At 36.7% G+C, this 18,033-nt stretch overlaps 1 pseudogene; it reads left to right on the top strand.

Annotated features, from left to right (window-relative positions):
- The first annotated feature begins 2,324 nt into the window (after positions 1 to 2,324).
- Positions 2,325 to 3,275, top strand: LOC113319691 (annotated as a pseudogene).
- Positions 3,276 to 18,033: the final 14,758 nt, after the last annotated feature.

Raw genomic sequence — 18,033 nt, 5'->3', positions numbered from 1 at the left:
GCTTACCATTACTCGACCTCAATAATGGCCATGAGATTCTGAACAACATAACTGAGTGCAGGTTGCTTAGGATCATCAAATTTACTCGTGAGCGCAACTCTCTCTTTCAACTACCACTGTGGACTATAATTGGTCCTTTTAGCATACTTAGCTAGCTGATCAGCTGCTGTATCACAAGTCCTATTAGTAAAGACCACTTGAACACCTTGTTAGATGTTGGCTCGATTTTTAGGAAACAACTAACTGATTTCCTAAATCAGTTTTGACATGTGTTTAGAATCCTATCTAAACAGGGGTTTTCCTATTCTCAGCTAGTTTAGGTTTCCTAAGTCGAAGTAGTACTTGGTTTCCTGATCGAACTAGAACTTGGTTTCATCATCTACATCAATCTTGTCTAAACTCTTAGGTTGTAGGCGTCTATCTCCTCACAAAGAAGAGAAGTAATCTCTCCATGAGAATTGTGGAAGAAGGGGTGTCGAGTGTCAATTGTGGAAGTAATCTCACTGCCGAACCACGTTAAATCTCCGTGCCTTCTGTATTCTATGTGCATTAGCTTCCGGTGAATGTTTAGTTTCTGTTTCTGATGCCAGATCCTGGAATGCCTCGAGGAACAGTATGTACTTCTCGGCACAACACACCTACCATATCATGAACTAAAGACTGACATCTGGCAATGATGGGTTGATCTTCTACCGTAGCCACTAAAAAGGCAGGCATATAAAATTAATGCATAGCCAGCAAATTAAGATAAGTATAATAGAGAATTCACTATGTAAGCCAATTAGTAGGAGATGGCTGCCAGATACTGTGTTCATTGCTCTGAGTGTTATTATGAGATGAGTTTATGTGAGAAACAGTTCTAGATGCAATCAAGTTAATATGGGAATGACTCAATGAGTATGCGAGTGACCAGTATCTAGATCGAGATGGACCATTATTTTTAATGTGGTTGGCAATGCAGATCAGTTTATGAATGTTGTGGTATTAGGGATATGATTCTCTAAAAGGTGTATTGCATCTGGATTTCCGAGTCTGCCACAAAGTGATAGTTGCAAGATTGAGAGGTAATCATGCTTTAAGGAGATAATAACTGAGCTGTTTACAGGAGAAGAACCAGTATTGCAAATTGATGAGGTTGCTTATACGTTTTAAAGAGATAGGTGATACTCTAAACCAAATAAATTGAGCATGACTGCGCTCACCATCAAGTGTGAAGCCGACTCTTGGACTCTCCACACATAGGATAGCAAGGTCTTCTATAAGGGATATAAACCTGCCCTGTTTCCTGGTTCAAGTTCAAGTGCCATAGGTGACGTCAGAATTTTCTGAGAGAGTTGTTCTACTGCGAGACTGGTATTATGTTAAATTTCTGAGATACTGTCAGCAACCGGTATTATGTTAAATTTCTGAGATACTGTCAGCAACCGTGCCACATCTGGCGATCCACCATATCAGTTAATCAGTATCATTAGCATGGTGTTGAGGTAAAAGTTGATCGAGGACAAAGAGATCCCATGTGACCATCATGTTTTATGAGGTCTGCAACCGCTATTGCTGATTCTTGGTTGTGATTCTTGTGAAGTTGTTTTGAGTTAAGTTCTGCAGTAACTTGAAGTATTATCCGATTGCCATGCTACACCTGATTTGGTTCCCATCACTTACCTGCCAAATGTTATGCTACCGGAGACCTCTTTAAACGCTTTGTCAAGTGCCACCCTTACAGGGGTTGGTCGATTGAGATTTGTGGAGAATTCCTAGAGATATTCCAGTTCTCTTGTTAGGCGATAGAGTCTTTATAAATCTTGAATCTGATTAAGAGGAAAAAATCCCAATGCAACCTTGGTAAATGATTATTACGAGAGTCTTTATAAATCTTGAATCTGATTAAGAGGAAAAAATCCCAATGCAACCTTAGTAAATGATTATTATGATGCAAAGAATGAAAAGGATTTTGTAAATGCTTAGATTGAAGACATCGTCCCGCATGAATCTGATTAATAAAAAATCCCCAATGCGACCTTAGTAAGAAGTGCTTTGTTGAATAACCTTGCATTTCTAAGAAAAGAACTCATTGGCATTCATCTTTTTTGTTGCCAATCAATAACCGATTAATAAATTCTAAAGCAAGAATGCGAACTTTTATCCATATGCACAGGTAGGAAAATTAATGATACACAATCCCGAATATCCTTTTTTTTTTTCTTTTTTCTATTTGATAGGAAGACAACTTTTATTTATGTAATATTGGAAGTTTGCAAAATATACCAGATGAGAGTTAAGCCCCGCTTAACTCTTTTTAGGATATTGTTTCTTACATTTTCGCTCACATTCTTCATAGAGAAGTAGTTGATCTTCCCATATCTTACTTCCTTAGACAAGCCCGAATATCCCCTTCACTAGTGGGAATTGAATATTGCACCCACGACGTGTATGAAGCTTAAACATACAACAAAGTCCAACCCCAGCTCCAAGTTGTGGTGCATCTATATCTATACAATTCTCTTCTCATTCTCCCAGCAATATTGTTTGTATTGTATTGTCGTCATCATCATACAATGTCAAATCACAATAGCAATCCAGCTTCACAACCAGATCTTGATCAACCTGATGCACCAGGTTTGAAATTGGCACAATTTGGAGCAGGATGTTTCTAGGGTGTAGAACTTGCTTTCCAAAGAGTTGAAGGTGTTGTAAAGACAGAAGTTGGGTATTCTCAAGGTCATATTCCTGATCCAACTTATAAATTGGTTTGCACAGGAACTACTAATCATTCTGAAGTGGTGAGAATTCATTATGATCCTAATTTCTGCCCCTACACCAATCTCCTCTCTCTCTTTTGGTCTCGTCATGATCCTACTACCCTCAATCGCCAGGTAAAAGTTTCAATTTTCAATTTTCAGCTAGGGTTTCTCCCGAATTTCATAGAATTTAGTCAAGGGTGCTTAATTTTGTTTTTTTCAATTTCATATCTCGACCAGCAAATTTACATTGGTGGAATTTCTTGTTCAATTTTACTTTTTTTAGGGTGGAGATGTAGGAACACAATACAGGTCAGGGATCTATTACTACAATGGAGATCAGGAAAAGTTGGCAAGGGAATCAATAGGAAAAGTTACCGAAATACTACCAGCTAAGAAATTTTACCGAGCTGAAGAATATCTTCGCGTTTTTAGGGGCCACCCGAAAGGATTTAGGGGCCATCAATTTATACCCAGCCAAAGACTCTAGTTAAGGGGTACCCTATATGATATTGAAGTTATATAAATGCCCTTCTGATAAAACTGTATAAAAACCAAATAAAAAAAAATTCTACTCATTTCAACTCTTCTTCTTCCAGTTTCATATTATCTTCCGATTGTGGAAGAAAAAAAACTTTCCCTCGTTCTTGTGTTCAACCGAAACATCGTCGCGTAAAATCAAAACATCATCGATTCGTTTATAAAACAATGGATAAGGGAAATGAAATCCACAGACCTAGAACCAAAAACGTTGCTCGGGGTATCGATCCAAAGATTGGGATTTTAGCAAGAAATAAAGAAATTGTTGTTGCAAATGAAGAAGAACGCGAAGAAGAAGTACCCGTCGATGTAGTCGGTGGTTGCGATTCCGATAGTCAAACACTTCGTCAACTTCAAATGGCCTCAATTAGGTAAGAATCTATCATTTTTGGGGTTTATTTCGCTTTAATTCGACGAATCGAGAAAAAAAATTTCTAGGGTTTTCGGTTATTTATCCAGATTCGGGCGATATTCATGCTTATTTACTTCCGAATGTAGTCGTGTTCTTCATTTCTCAAGAACATCGACAGTATTCAGGAGAAATATTTGATGGTTATCGGCCGAATATTGTTGGCCATATCTTCCTGGATACAAACTGGTAATAATCGGTAGTTTAATGAATTGTTTGGCTCCCGAATATATTTAAGTAGACACACAGTATTCGGAAGTACACTCACTACCGAATATATATATATATATATTGAAAAAATCTCAAAATTTCTGATATAGGAAAAATCCCATTTTGGGGCCAGTATTTATTCGGAAGACAATATAATGTTTTATACCTCCGATTGTGTAGGATAAAATTTTAGAGTTTCTGAACTCCAGTTGATGAATATTTGGTTGTAAACATGTTTAGTTATATTCCGATTGTTTTTCATTCGGGAAAAAATATGTGTCTTCTTACTTCTGAATTTGTTCATTCGGGTTATAATTGTGTACTTTGTCTTCCGATTGTGTAGGATGAAAAATTTAGAGCTTCTGAACTCCAATTGATGCATATTCGGTTGTAAATATGTTTAGTTAGCTTTCGATTGTTTTGTATTCGGGAACAGTATGTGTCTTCTTACGTCCGAATGTGTACATTCGAGTTATATTTCCATACTTTGTCTTCCGATTGTATAGTTTGTAAATATTGTTCCTTTCTTTGTTGTTTAGACAAAGTCGAGAAAGGAGGAAGAAAGTGACAGCTAGTGGTAGGAGGGAAAGGAGTGCCAAAGATAATTCAAGTGCTCAACAAAGCTTACAAGAACAAAGCAGTCAACAAGGAGTGCAACCAAGTGCTGAACAAAGTGTAGAACAACAAGGGGTGCAACCAAGGTGCGGTCAAGATGAGGTCCGTCTACTCAAACCTACCGCCGCACCAACAAAAATGCTTGTGTGGCCTTTATCCGGTGAATGTGAAAGGTTCAAGTCAATTGTTGCCAACTCGGGGTTAGCTAATGTCGCCGAGAATTCATTGTTGGAACATGATCGTGTGGTCATATCGGCGTTCGTGGAGAGAATGTATCCTGAGACCGATACTTTCCATATGCCGTTTTGGGAGATGATTATTACCCCGGATGATGTTGTGCAGATTCTTAACCTTCCCGACCAAGGCACAGCTGTGAAGTTTAACTACACAAAGCAGTTAAGTTGGGCACAACTTTATGCTCTAACTAAAAAGTGCTTAGGTTGGGATGAAGAGACAACAACAACAGAGTTTAGGAGGCATGCAAGTTACAGAACAAGACAGATCAACATTACAGCTTTGATGAATATGTTCCGAGGCACCTTGGAGAAGGAAAAGAATGGAACGTTAACTGATGAGCAAGTATCAGTTTTTCCCAAATTCTGATTTTTGGGCCATCGTACATTCGGGACTTTACAAAAAAAAATTATCCTCCGAATATTACAAGTTCAAAACAAACCATGCCATGGCTCTAGGTGGTTCCAAGGGCCAATATAGAAGGTTAGACAACCCATATTCGGAAGTTTGGGTAACTGAGTTGACTTCCGATTATTGCAAGTTCAAAATTTGAAAAGTATCAGTTTTTCCCAAATTCTGATTTTTGGGCCATCGTACATTCGGGACTTTACAAAAAAAAATTATCCTCTGAATATTACAAGTTCAAAACAAACCATGCCATGGCTCTAGGTGGTTCCAAGGGCCAATATAGAAGGTTAGACAACCCATATTCGAAAGTTTGGGTAACTGAGTTGACTTCCGATTATTGCAAGTTCAAAATTTGAAAAGTACCAGTTTTTCCCAAATTCTGATTTTTGGGCCATCGTATATTCGGGACTTTACAAAAAAAATCTATCCTCCGAATATTACAAGTGAAAACAAACCATGCCATGGCTCTAGGTGGTTCCAAGGGCCAATATAGAAGGTTAGACAACCCATATTCGGAAGTTTGGGTAACTGAGTTGACTTCCGATTATTGCAAGTTCAAAATTTGAAAAGTATCAGTTTTTCCCAAATTCTGATTTTTGGGCCATCGTACATTCGGGACTTTACAAAAAAAAAATTTATCCTCCGAATAATATAGTCGTGTTTAGAAATACCAACCTAATCGGTAGATAAAAATTTAAGTTCGCTACCGAATGTCCTATTCGGAGGAAATACGTGTATCGTTAGCAACCAATTGTAGTGCATCATTGATACGAAACCTCAACGGCCATATTTTCAGAAACCTCAACGGCCATATTTTCAAAAATTAGAGCCGTTGGAACTCTAATCTATATAAGGAGGGTAACCCCTCTCACTTATTATTGAGTAAAAATCAGAATGAAAAACCTTTTCAATGGCAAGTCCATCATCAATCGACAACATACTTCGAAGATGCAAGCGAACAACTACATCAATTGCATCAATGGAAGAAGAAATACAAAAAAGGAACAAACAACCCAAAAAAATTAAACCATCGTTAGTGGCAACGAAGGAGGAGGAAGATGAAATCAAGTCTAAGAAGCGAGGTCAAGAACAATTCCATCAAAGAGAAAAATTAAAAAAAGTTGAGGAAGAGACCGAATGGATAAAAAATTATTACATTGTGAAAGATCTACCCAAAGAACAGCAGGACGATCATATATTTTGGATTAACGTTTCATTGGGTCCTTTTGTTGGTAAGTACAAGAATCCACGCCACAATTATGAACCATCCCATGTTTCTTCAAGGGTGCACCATGTTATAAAATTGTGCACCGAGTACAACCGTATTCTTGCCAGGCACAGAGACGACAGGTTTGCGGCACAAGATGCTTATTCCAAGTGGAGAGGAGAGTCGTTTCTACATTTCGAAGCCGCGTTTATTGTTGCATCTCGGACTGGGAAAAAAGAATAACATGTGATGTTTGAGTGCTGTAAATTAAAATTTTTAATATTAATCGGCGGTTTGATAAAATATGGAATTCCCGAATATGATTAATCAGATTGAAGTGTTCCGGATTGATTAATCGACACAACTCCATTTTGACTACCATTAGTATTTTCTTTAGTCGACCATGAGACCCCTCTGCAATGCTTGTCGCCTCGTTCTTGAAGTTACGATATTCATATGTCCATGCAAACACAAACCTCTCCTTAATCGTTAACCATTGTTTTTTACAATACTTAACAACGACATGTTATACTTTTTTATCTTATAAGTAGCATCTATCAACAAAATTTGGTGAAAGCATTGAGACAATTGGATCATTTCAGGATGTGCCAAGAAAATACGAACCACTATACCATCCTTTTCTTCCCTTCTCAAGGTGTAGCCGTGTATCTCCGCTAACCACTCTGATTGTTGCATGACCGTTCTACCATCCCATTCAGTCCTTTTGATCGTAGCTAGGGCCGACTTAATTGTAGACAAAGAAGACAAGTTGTCGGGGTCGTCCGCCTTTATTTTACTTAAGATCACACTTGCTTTTTGGATCCGCATAGACCTCACCGTCTGCATTTGATGTGGTTTTAACTTGGCAACCATTACATGTCCAATTAAATCCAACGGATCATCATGGTTGTGACAACCGTTATCAACTTTATACATTTTATACTCTTTACCTTTAATACCATCGGGCTTATAGAATACAATCTTAAATGGGCATCCTATCTTCTTGGTATTGCTTCGGTATTTCCTATTCGTCTTTCGTACGTACTTACTATTCTTTCCCTCATGACTCTTTCGCTTCCCACCTCGCTCACAAATCATTTCAAATCGAGTGTCACTAACATGATTATTTTGAACTACCACGCACATGTTATCTTTTGCCTTGTTCATAAGCCATTCCTTTGCCTCCTTCTTACTTCCAAATGTCTAAACGTGCATAAAACAAAACAAATCTAATAAGCATAACCATTTAACATATAAATTTTTAAAAAAGAAGAAGTAGTAATGAGTATACCAAATCGTTTGCATAGTATAGGGAAGTGTCGGGCCTCAAATAGAAATCATCAACAAACTCTTCAACGGCCTGCATATGAAAGCAACAAATTATTATACAATAATCGGAGTTTATTAAATAAGTCAAACTGCCGAATATACTATATTCGGAATCCTATCGGTTACCCAAAACACCCGATTTATGCAAATGAATGTACACAGTTTACTGAGTGCAAAAAATGATATAATCGGAAGCTAAAATATATAGTAAAACAACCGAATATAAATAACCGGGAGATAACTTTAATCGATAAACATCTGATTTTCAAGTTTTCGGAAATTTTATTTTGAGTCCAATGTTATATTCGGCAATCAAATAATGTTAAACTATTACCGATTGTAAAGGATAAGAATACTGAGTTTTGAAATTTTTTGAGGAATTCGTTTTTGGGGCCATTCGGGGGTAAATAACTCTACATAACTACCGAATGTAGATTTTTTTGGAAAACCAGTTTGGGGTTTTTTCTCATATTCGGCGGTAAACTACTATCTTGGAACTACCGAATATACATATTTGGTACTCAGTGTATTATATTCATAAGTTTATTCGAGAAATTATCTACCGAATCTGGGTAGTTCATGGCATTCAATGCATGCAATAATCAGTTTTTTCTTGTTTACAAAAGCACACAAACGCATGCAAATCGAGTATTTTAAGTTTCTTAACACAATACCTGTGTTTTACATGCATCGTTAGCTTCAATATCAGGCGATTCTCCATTTTCTTCCATGAAAGGGTCGTCTAGGCTTTCCTCTCCACAAAAGTTTGGATCATTCAACATATACCCCAAATCGTCTTCTCTAAACGTTCGTGAACCCTCAACATTTTGTTCTTCGCCATGATTCTCACCTTCTTCTTCATATCCATCCATTTTTGTAGTGATAAAATGGGTTTTCCCTTTTTTCCTCCACCTTCTTCTCTATAACTCTAACAACTCAAAAATGAAAAAGAAATGGAAAAAATGAAACAGAAATCATTCTAATACTGCACCGACTACAATCGGAAGTCTGGGTAATATTTTGGCTTCTGATTCCAATCAGAGGATAAAAATGTTATCATATCCTCCGAATATAAGGGTAATTTTTTCAATAAAAATTACGCGAGATAAGGGCTGGCTACATTTTCCCTTTGGGTGACCTTTTTTGTTTTATTGTTGGCCCCTAAATCCTTTTGAGTGGCCCCTAAAAACGCGTAAAAGAATATCATCATCAATATCTTGAAAAATGTGGAGGAAGAGGTTGCAAACAAGGGTTGTAATGATCCAATCAGGTGTTATGGTTAGATCGACTCAGACAGAGCTGCTTGTCTGGTTTCAGTGATTGAACAAAATAATAATCCTAGTATCGTTTGAATTGTCATCACACTTTGTGTAATTTATGTTATTATTGACAAGTTTAGTCATGGAATTGAGTTGTTAATAAATTAATTGTTGTATTTTACAATAGAGCACGACTCCTCTCTTCTACAATCAATGATAAACTAGAAAGGTAACGAGTATATACAAGATACGCATTCGTAATTGTTGGATACGACTTGATTGATCTTTGGAATTGTCCAAGTACTCTCACGTTATATTGATTTTTGGATATCGATCTTGGATATTGATCTTTGGAATTGTCCATTTACATATTGATTGTGAGATAAAGAGATATAAACTCTTCATATAGTTCCTGAATGAGATTCATTAAATTGTAACTCTCGGATTGAGTTTAGTCCATATAGGTTGCCTAAGAAAAAGTTGGTGGTGTATTTTGGTACCCCGCATTTTCAATCCTAATAGCTCATCTAATCAGGATAATCTTTCATAACTTAAAGTAATGCTCCCATTTAGAGTGAGTTACCCAACTCTTAGTTGTGAATGATCATATAATTGTTTGCCATCAACTATCTTTATCTAATCAGGAATATCTTTCAGATTAGGAAAACAACTAACTCTCATTTAGCACTTGTGGAAGATCTCATTAATCCTACCACTAAAAAGTGGAATAATAACCTAATTCAATCACTCTTTCCAAACCACATAGCCAGAAAAATTTGTAGTATCAGATTAGCCATAAACAGAGAAGCAAATCCTAAACCAAATAAACTCAGATGGTTATTAACCGAATCGGAAGATTTCTCAGTGAAACCTATGTATCAAAAATTAACATAAAATACTATCAATACACATAACTTAGGATTATTTGAGGACTTCTGGAAAGGGTTGTGGGCCTTAAACTTATCTCAGCGGATCAAACTCTTTACCTGGAAATGCCTTCAAAATGCAGTGTCTACTAATCTCAAATTATCTAGATTCATGAAAGATATCTCTCTGAAATGTCCTCTAGGTTGTGATACTAACGAAACATTAGAACATATTTTGTTTCACCGTCCCTTTGCACAATCCGTTTGGGCCCTTAATCCGAATCCAGTAGAATTACATTTTAGTGATACCACAACTTTCTTGGACATATGCAAAGCTTGGATGGAACACCCAAACAAAGTCTTACTATTGGAAATCATTATAACAAAAATTTGGTTTATCTGGAAGGAAAGATGTGACAGAGTGTTTGAGAATAAACATAACTTGTTCTCAATTAGCTCAAGAAATACAAAGGCACTTATATTACTGGAACTACAATGAGTTCACTAGTCAGATTAAATGCAAGGAAACCCATAGGATATCTTAGAGATTACCCAATAACTCACAATACAAAATTAATTATGATGCAGCTTGGTTTTCTCTTAACAGTCCAGCAGGTTATGCCATAATTTTGCGTAATGATACATGAACCTTTGAGCAAGGCCAGGTAGGACCATTCACAACAACATCTCCAGAAGAGGCAGAGGCAATGGGACTTCTTCATACAGCCAAATGGGCAAGAGCAAAAGGCTTATCAAACTTCAGCATAGAAGGTGACTGCAAAAATCTCTTTTGACTATTTGAATGGGAATCCCTCCTCTATATTTTGGGAACACAAACTATTATGGACAAAGTAAAATATGAGATTAGATTTTGTTCTAACTTTTTTAGTTTTTTTCTTTATTCCAAGAACTGCCAACAATTCAGCTGACCTTCTTGCTAAGTGATAAACGCATTTATGTGTCTAATTTGTCCTAAATGTTCCGTATTGTTAGTACTCGATTTCGCACTTATTATGGTGTTTTATGTGTTTGTAGGTATTTTTGGGGAAATAAACATTTTTGGAAAATTCGGCTCGAAAAGTTGCTCGGGTCACACTCAGAGGACATTTTCTATACGGACCCCCACTTTTGATAAGGGACACCAGCGGCTATGTGTAGCCCAAATTTGTCATTAGCACCCAATGGTTATTTGGCACCCCAGCTGTTGGATAAGGGGTGACCCTTTCTTCGTTTGAAATTTGATTTTTGCGGGAAACTGGATATTCACATAACAGAATTAGGGCTTGAAGATTGATCATGTTCTAGGGAGATTCAAAGGCCGAAACTCACTGGGTTTGTTTATTTTGACTCAACAGGGCAGGTAATGGTCGTCGTTTAGACCAGAATTGGCTAGAATGATGGATATAATGATTGAACAGATTCTTGGGTTTTCTTCATGTGGAAACTCTGTAAGGATTTTTGACAAGTTTGAGTGAGACTCGAGCACTGGTTTTGGTTTCTACGGGCATGTTTGGACCAAACAAGAATGGTATGGTCGATGGTTTCGATTAGAATGGGCTGGATTCTCGGATTAGAAGAAAACAGGGGAAGAATATTTACTCGAGGATATTACGGGATTTCTGGTTATGTTTGGGAAGATTTCTTGTGATCTGAGCGTGTTTGACACATGCTGGGATGTGTGGAAGAGTGTTTGGATGGAGGTTGACTACAACAGACGCATGAAAAAGACAAGAATGGGAAAAAAACTTCTCGGGAATATTTTCATTGACTGCCGAGTAATGGGAAGATTTCCGTAAGTAATGAGGTGTTATTCTTGTACCTGTCGAGTATAAATAAGAGGCTGGAGTATCAGATAAGGGTATGGAGAGTTTGGGGGATTGAACAGAGGCTTGGAATCGAGTTGCAGACAATCACCATTGCTGCAACGAAGAAGAAGAGGAAGAACACAAAACAACACATATAGACAGTCGCAGAAACCGTTGCTTTTACTTTCAAATTTGATATCTTTGTAACAATTTCTGTAACACTTAGTCCAGTTCGCAACAGTATGTTAGTGTTTCTTTGCAACAGTGAGTTCTGTAACAATTATAACTGTTACAAACACACTGCTTTATACCTTTTCTCCTTGCAAACATCTTTTTGAGCAATGAAGAATTCCTTGAGAGTTTTTTCACCATGTGGATCTAGAACCCATCACTGGGACGACGGAGGAAGCTGTTTTTCACCCATGTGATAATTCTATTTAATTCTTTTATGACTATTTGCAATATTATAATTGATTTATGATTTTTCTTGATTATTTGTGATTTCGTTTGATGTCGCATGCTTAGTCTTAGGTACTTTTGATGCGTCGTGCTTGTGATTTACATATAATTCTTTATAAAATCTACCTTGGCAAAGATTTATAGTCGATATTTGTTATTTTATGAGCTTTAATCGTCCGGAATTAATAGTTGAACTGCATGAATGTGAGGATTGGTGGAATCCCGAGTCCCAGTCATCTCTTCATCCCGTCACGATTTTTGTATATATTTTCCTTATTTCTTTTATGAAGTTTTAAAACAAATTCTCAACAAGTCTGAGTGAACGAATCATCTTACTATAACATCATTGAAAATAACCATTAATTTTTGGCGCCGCCGACGCAGACTTGTTTATAAATTTGTTTTTAGGTTTATTTTTACTTTTATTATTTTTGTTCTTTTTTACGCCTTTTGGTATTTTTTGTTTTGTTTCAGATTCGGAGCTAAGCTAGAGAAAAAAAAAGTGCTAAAAAGAAAAAGCAAGGTCAAAGAAGGAAATAAAAGAGAAATCCAAAAGGAGTGAAGAAGAAAATTTTGTTTTCCTTGTATATAGTTATTTCTTTTTATTTTTAGAAACTGTAATTAGAGTTTTATTTATGTAATCTTTTATTTTTTTTGGACACTTTTTGAATTCTATTTTTGGACATTGGACATTTTTTTTAAAACCCTAAGGAAGGGTTAGTTTAAATATAAACTGTTTGCAGAGAAGGACGGCGATTACGATATCGCCTCGTCCCCTCGGGTTCGTACACTGACATTGGAGTCGGTGGTCCGAGTCGACTTCAACGGTTCATCCCCCGTCTGGAATGGGAGGTAAGAATTCTAAACACCCGCGAATCCCCTGTCAGCGGGTTTACTGGATGATTTCGTATGCATATATGTTGAGGACCTGAAATCGAATTTAATTTTCTAGTAAAGGGCAAGGCCTGGCCAAATCAAGATAAGGACTCGGATTCCATCACCGTTTCCTTCTTGCCCGCCTTAGGAACACGTAAACTACGCGAACCTAAGCCTTAAAATTTGGACTAGAACGAAACCGATAGGGTAACGAGCTTAATAGGAAAGTCGTTCGAAAAATATTGGTTGCTCTATTGAGCATACTTCGAAGTTCATGATGGTTTCTTAAATTGTATACGCCGCCTTGTAATGCCGGTGAGGCCTTGGGTATCAAAGCTCCACTGAGCTTCCCTCGTCTCTATTCAACTTACTTTAACTCGGATTGATTCCAGAGAGGTTTTCTCAGATTGTAACTAATTCCTTTTCGAAAGAATAGAATCCGGTCTAGAAACAATCTAAGTGGAGCCATCATGCTTTTTGTTTGCTAGATAAAATAGAATTGTTGTGGTCGAGTCAGCCTTCTTTGTGCTTGTTTAGAATTCCCTTGCAGTTAGGATGTCAAACTGGTATAACCAATACAATGACTATTCGACTGAGCAACATGAACATTATTCTTTTTATGACCATAGTGTGAACAGTGGTTGGGAACACCAACCTTTTGAAGGTTATGGGTCATACCATGGTGAGCCCAATTACTATCCACACGTGCATCAGTCATACGAGCAAGAAGATTATAATACTAGTTCTTCGTCTCTAGAGGATACAATCAAACTTTTGAAAAGTAGTCCTTTTTATGATCCTTCTGTTCCTATTCCTTCTCTAGAAGAGTCCCTCAGGTATTTAGCTGAGTCGACACGTAAGTTAGCTGAATCGACATGTAAGTTAGATGAGGTGAATAACATAGTTATGGACGAAAGAAATGCACCAACGACTGAATCTTCTTTAGAAGATATCCTCAATAGGTTAACTGAAAACTTAGATCCAACACTAAGGTAACTTTCTTTAGAAGATACCTTTGAGAGGATAGCTGAGTCGACACGTAGACTTGAGTTAGAGACGAACGAAAGTATTGCTCGAAATAACTTGAATTTCCAATATAGTGTATCCAATAATACCCTTGAGAATGAAGATAGTTATTCACATAATCAAGATAACGAGGTTAGAATTGGTAACACTACTTGTTTTGATGAGGTTCGATCTTTTTCATGTTATTATAATGATGATTATGATGAGAATAATATTGATGGAGAATCATACATATGTAGGCATAGTGATCAGGAAATGGTTACTCCAGTTGAGCTTCATAATGATAATATTATTTCTGGTCCAAATCCCGATAATTTTAATGATTATTCACCTATTCAAAAGGATGTGGATTTGACTAGATGTAGTTCATGATCCTTTAACCTGCAGTGTGTTGGATAATACATTATTTGATGTGCCTATCAGTGAATCGGAGGAAGTAATTATGATTAACACCTCAGTTAATGAGCATATACTAAAAACTTTCGCTGATAATCCTTTATATGATTGTGATTATGGTTTAGAGGAAAGAGTTTACCATGAGAATACTGTTTTGGAGTCTAGAGATTTAGAAACACTAGTCTTAGAAGACGATAAACTCGTAGGGATGAGTAAGGATGCATTACATGATAATAACTTAGAAGAATCAATTGACCATTTTCAGGAATCTGATGATCTAGAAATTAGGGAGATTGTGACTAGTCTATCTAGAGACATTGAGGGTGATTATCACTTTCCTGGTGCCTTACCTTTAACTCTTAGAAAGTTCCCTCGTGTAGGACTTGACATTTGTGCCTCAACCATCTTACAAGATTATCTTCATACACATTTCCCGAACCTAGTGATCTCCAGAAAGAAGCTCAGTTTTTAGAAACCCATCCTCTAGTTGATGTAGTTAAACATGCTATGAAACCAAGATTGACTTTGTTTTCCCACCAAAAACTTTTTTTCCAATTGTGGGAACATATGATTTTCAGATGTGTCGGTTATTAAGTTTTGAGACTAAACCTAATTACTTTAGGAGAATAAGGTCGACACATTTTCTTAAGGAAGACCACATCTTTCATTGTGGTCAGCTGTGTGAGTCAAATCTGATTGACTTAGAGGATCCCCAATTATTCAGGCTTTTGTGATGCCCTTCTAAGTTCTTAATTGAGTATTTCCAGACTCTTCAGCCGGATCTTCAGAATGCCTTTGAGGAAATCCAACCTATGAAAGCCTTTTATTTAGACCCTTTTATAGAGCTTGAACCTGAACCACAACTAGATGTAGTTGTCTTAAACAAGGGTATTTTCGGTATCTTTTTGGTCTGTTGCAGTTTCCTCTTCTTGTGGGTAACACTTTTTGATCCAGATGACCCACAGTTATTCCGGCAACTTCTATATGATTCTACGAGGTGACTAATTCTTCCAATGTCTGCCTGAAGACTTTAAACTTAGCACTTCTTGGGAGGTAACCCATTTTCATGCGACACGGTAATATTCTTCCTTATTTCTTTTCCCTCAAGTGGTAATAGTTTCTCCTTGTTCATGTTTTTAATTTTATCTTTAGAACATTGAGTACAATGTTAGATTTAAGTTTGGGGGTAAGGGAGAAACTTCTAGTATCCGGTTAGCTAAGTTTACATATTGCTTCTCACCGAAAAGATAGAAATTGGAATTGCTAGGGATAACATTCTATTGAGACATTAGAGAAAAATACATTGAGATCTTTGAAATTCAGGAGAGAACTTGTTCCTTTTAGAGGGTAACCATGATGGACCTAACCATCCATGACGGAAAGGAAAGTAGGTCAGAAGGAAATGCCAGAAAGACAAAGCAACCTCACAATGTAGTCTTAGATACTGGATTACGACTCTCTTTCAGTAGAAACTTATCATCATCAACAAGCGGAGCGACATCAATCTATGAAGAAAGTTGAATACGTTTATGGTTTAGAAGAAACAATAGAAAAGAATAATTAAAAAAATCAAAGTTGAAGACTTAGAGCAAAGAAAATCAAACCATATAAGTTGTTGAAGTTCATAATGCCAAGACATTACAAGTTGTGAAGATCCAAGTTCTAAAGTCCTTCTCTCATGGCCATGTAAATTTTTGTCTTGTTAATTTCTCTTCAAAAAAAATAAATAAAATGAAAAATGAAATGGAAAAAAAAAGAGAAAAGAATCATTTTAGCTTTTTGTTCAATAAGGCCATAGGGAAGTAGAAATCTATAAGGAAGTTTCAAGCAAGAAATTAAGGAGAAAAGTTAAATTGTCAAGGTTCGAGAGTTTATCATCAACAGTTGAAGCCGAAGAAGACGTTGTTTCTACTGAGAACTATGAGAGAGTCGAAGAAAGATGCATATTGGTTGCTTCTTTAGTCCGCTTTCCATCTGGCACAAGATCTTTCTAGCATTGGTTCAACTCATCACACGTAATTAGTCCAGCTGTGTAGCAGATGTCCCTCTCATCTTTATCTCTCTCCTAATCTTATCCAACTGTAAAGCAGATGCATCTTACAATGTTTATATAGCTGTGTGGCGGATATCTCTTTATCTAGCAGTGTTGCGGATGTGTCTCCCCTATTCTTTGTTCTGCTTTAGAGCTGACACCTTAAATTTCTCTGGCATTCTAGTTAGTTGGAGATAGGTTGAGAATATGTATGTCCTCATAGCTCTTTGGGACGACGGAGGAAGCTGTTTTTCACCCATGTGATAATTCTATTTAATTCCTTTATGACTATTTGCAATATTGAAATTGATTTATGATTTTTCTTGATTATTTGTGATTTCGTTTGATGTCGCATGCTTAGTCTTAGGTACTTTTGATGCGTCGTGCTTGTGATTTACATATAATTCTTTATAAAATCTACCTTGGCAAAGATTTAGAGTCGATGTTTGTTATTTTATGAGCTTTAATTGTCCGGAATTAATAGTTGAACTGCATGAATGTGAGGATTGGTGGAATCCCGAGTCCCAGTCATCTCTTCATCCCGTCATGATTTTTGTATATATTTTCCTTATTTTTGTTATGAAGTTTTAAAACAAATTCTCAACAAGTCTGAGTGAACGAATCATCTTACTACAACATCATTGAAAATAACAATCACCAAGGAAGCTAGGACTTTTCAAACCACTTGTAGTTGCATAAACCAGCCTCCTTTTTGTATCATTGTGGCTCTGAAAGTAGATGCATCAAATGTCAAACACATCTTGACATTAGATGGATCTACTATGCCAGATACAAGGGTTGTTAACCCCCTACGTTAGCTCTTTGAATGAAATTTTAACTTGCAAAAATAAAAAAATCTTTGTCGGCTTTTTAAAGGCTTATATAGATGGATTATCTCGTATCATCTTGGTACCAGCTCAGTGCTAGATTTGCTGAGAGCACCATATAATCTATTTTGACTCGTACCAGTACCACCATCTCTAGAATCTTAATGTTAACATTTGGAACCCTGATACATGTGTTCAATTGTAGATTTGTATCTTTAATTTTGAATATGTTTTAATATGAATCTTGAATTACTCCGTTAAAGAAAATCCATAGTGATGAGAGGTGAATTTATGTTGTTTATCTCAAAAATAATAAAAAAAACAGAATTAAGAACCCCGAGAATCAAAAATAGTTACCTTGGTGTTGTGGGATAACCAATGTTCATCACCCCCACCCTTTCACATTTTGAGTACCCACGAAATAGAATAATAAAGAAAAAAAAATCCCTCTCAGGCATTTCATCTAACAATATCTGAGTAACTTCAATTGCTTCCCATTTCACATACCCGTTTGTCAAAGAATTCCAAGATATCATCTGCAACCTCCATTTTATCAAATGATTCCCAATTGCTACTACTGTTCCTAACTCGATTAGGAAGGTTAACTTGGTAAAACCTGAATAACTCACGCGACCTGTCCAATTGATTTTTCAACACGCACGGTTGATGCTTTATATAGAGTCATACTTTTGGACCTTAATCCAGAGCTTTGCTCATTACGCGATTCGTTCCAAAAAAACATGTTGTCACCCTCGTCCATCGTGGCAATCCATGACATTCCAGTCTACTCGAGAGAA

This window comes from Papaver somniferum, chromosome 10 (assembly GCF_003573695.1).
Source record: "Papaver somniferum cultivar HN1 chromosome 10, ASM357369v1, whole genome shotgun sequence".
Classification (NCBI taxonomy): Eukaryota; Viridiplantae; Streptophyta; class Magnoliopsida; order Ranunculales; family Papaveraceae; genus Papaver; species Papaver somniferum.
This window is presented reverse-complemented; position numbering and strand designations above follow the sequence as displayed.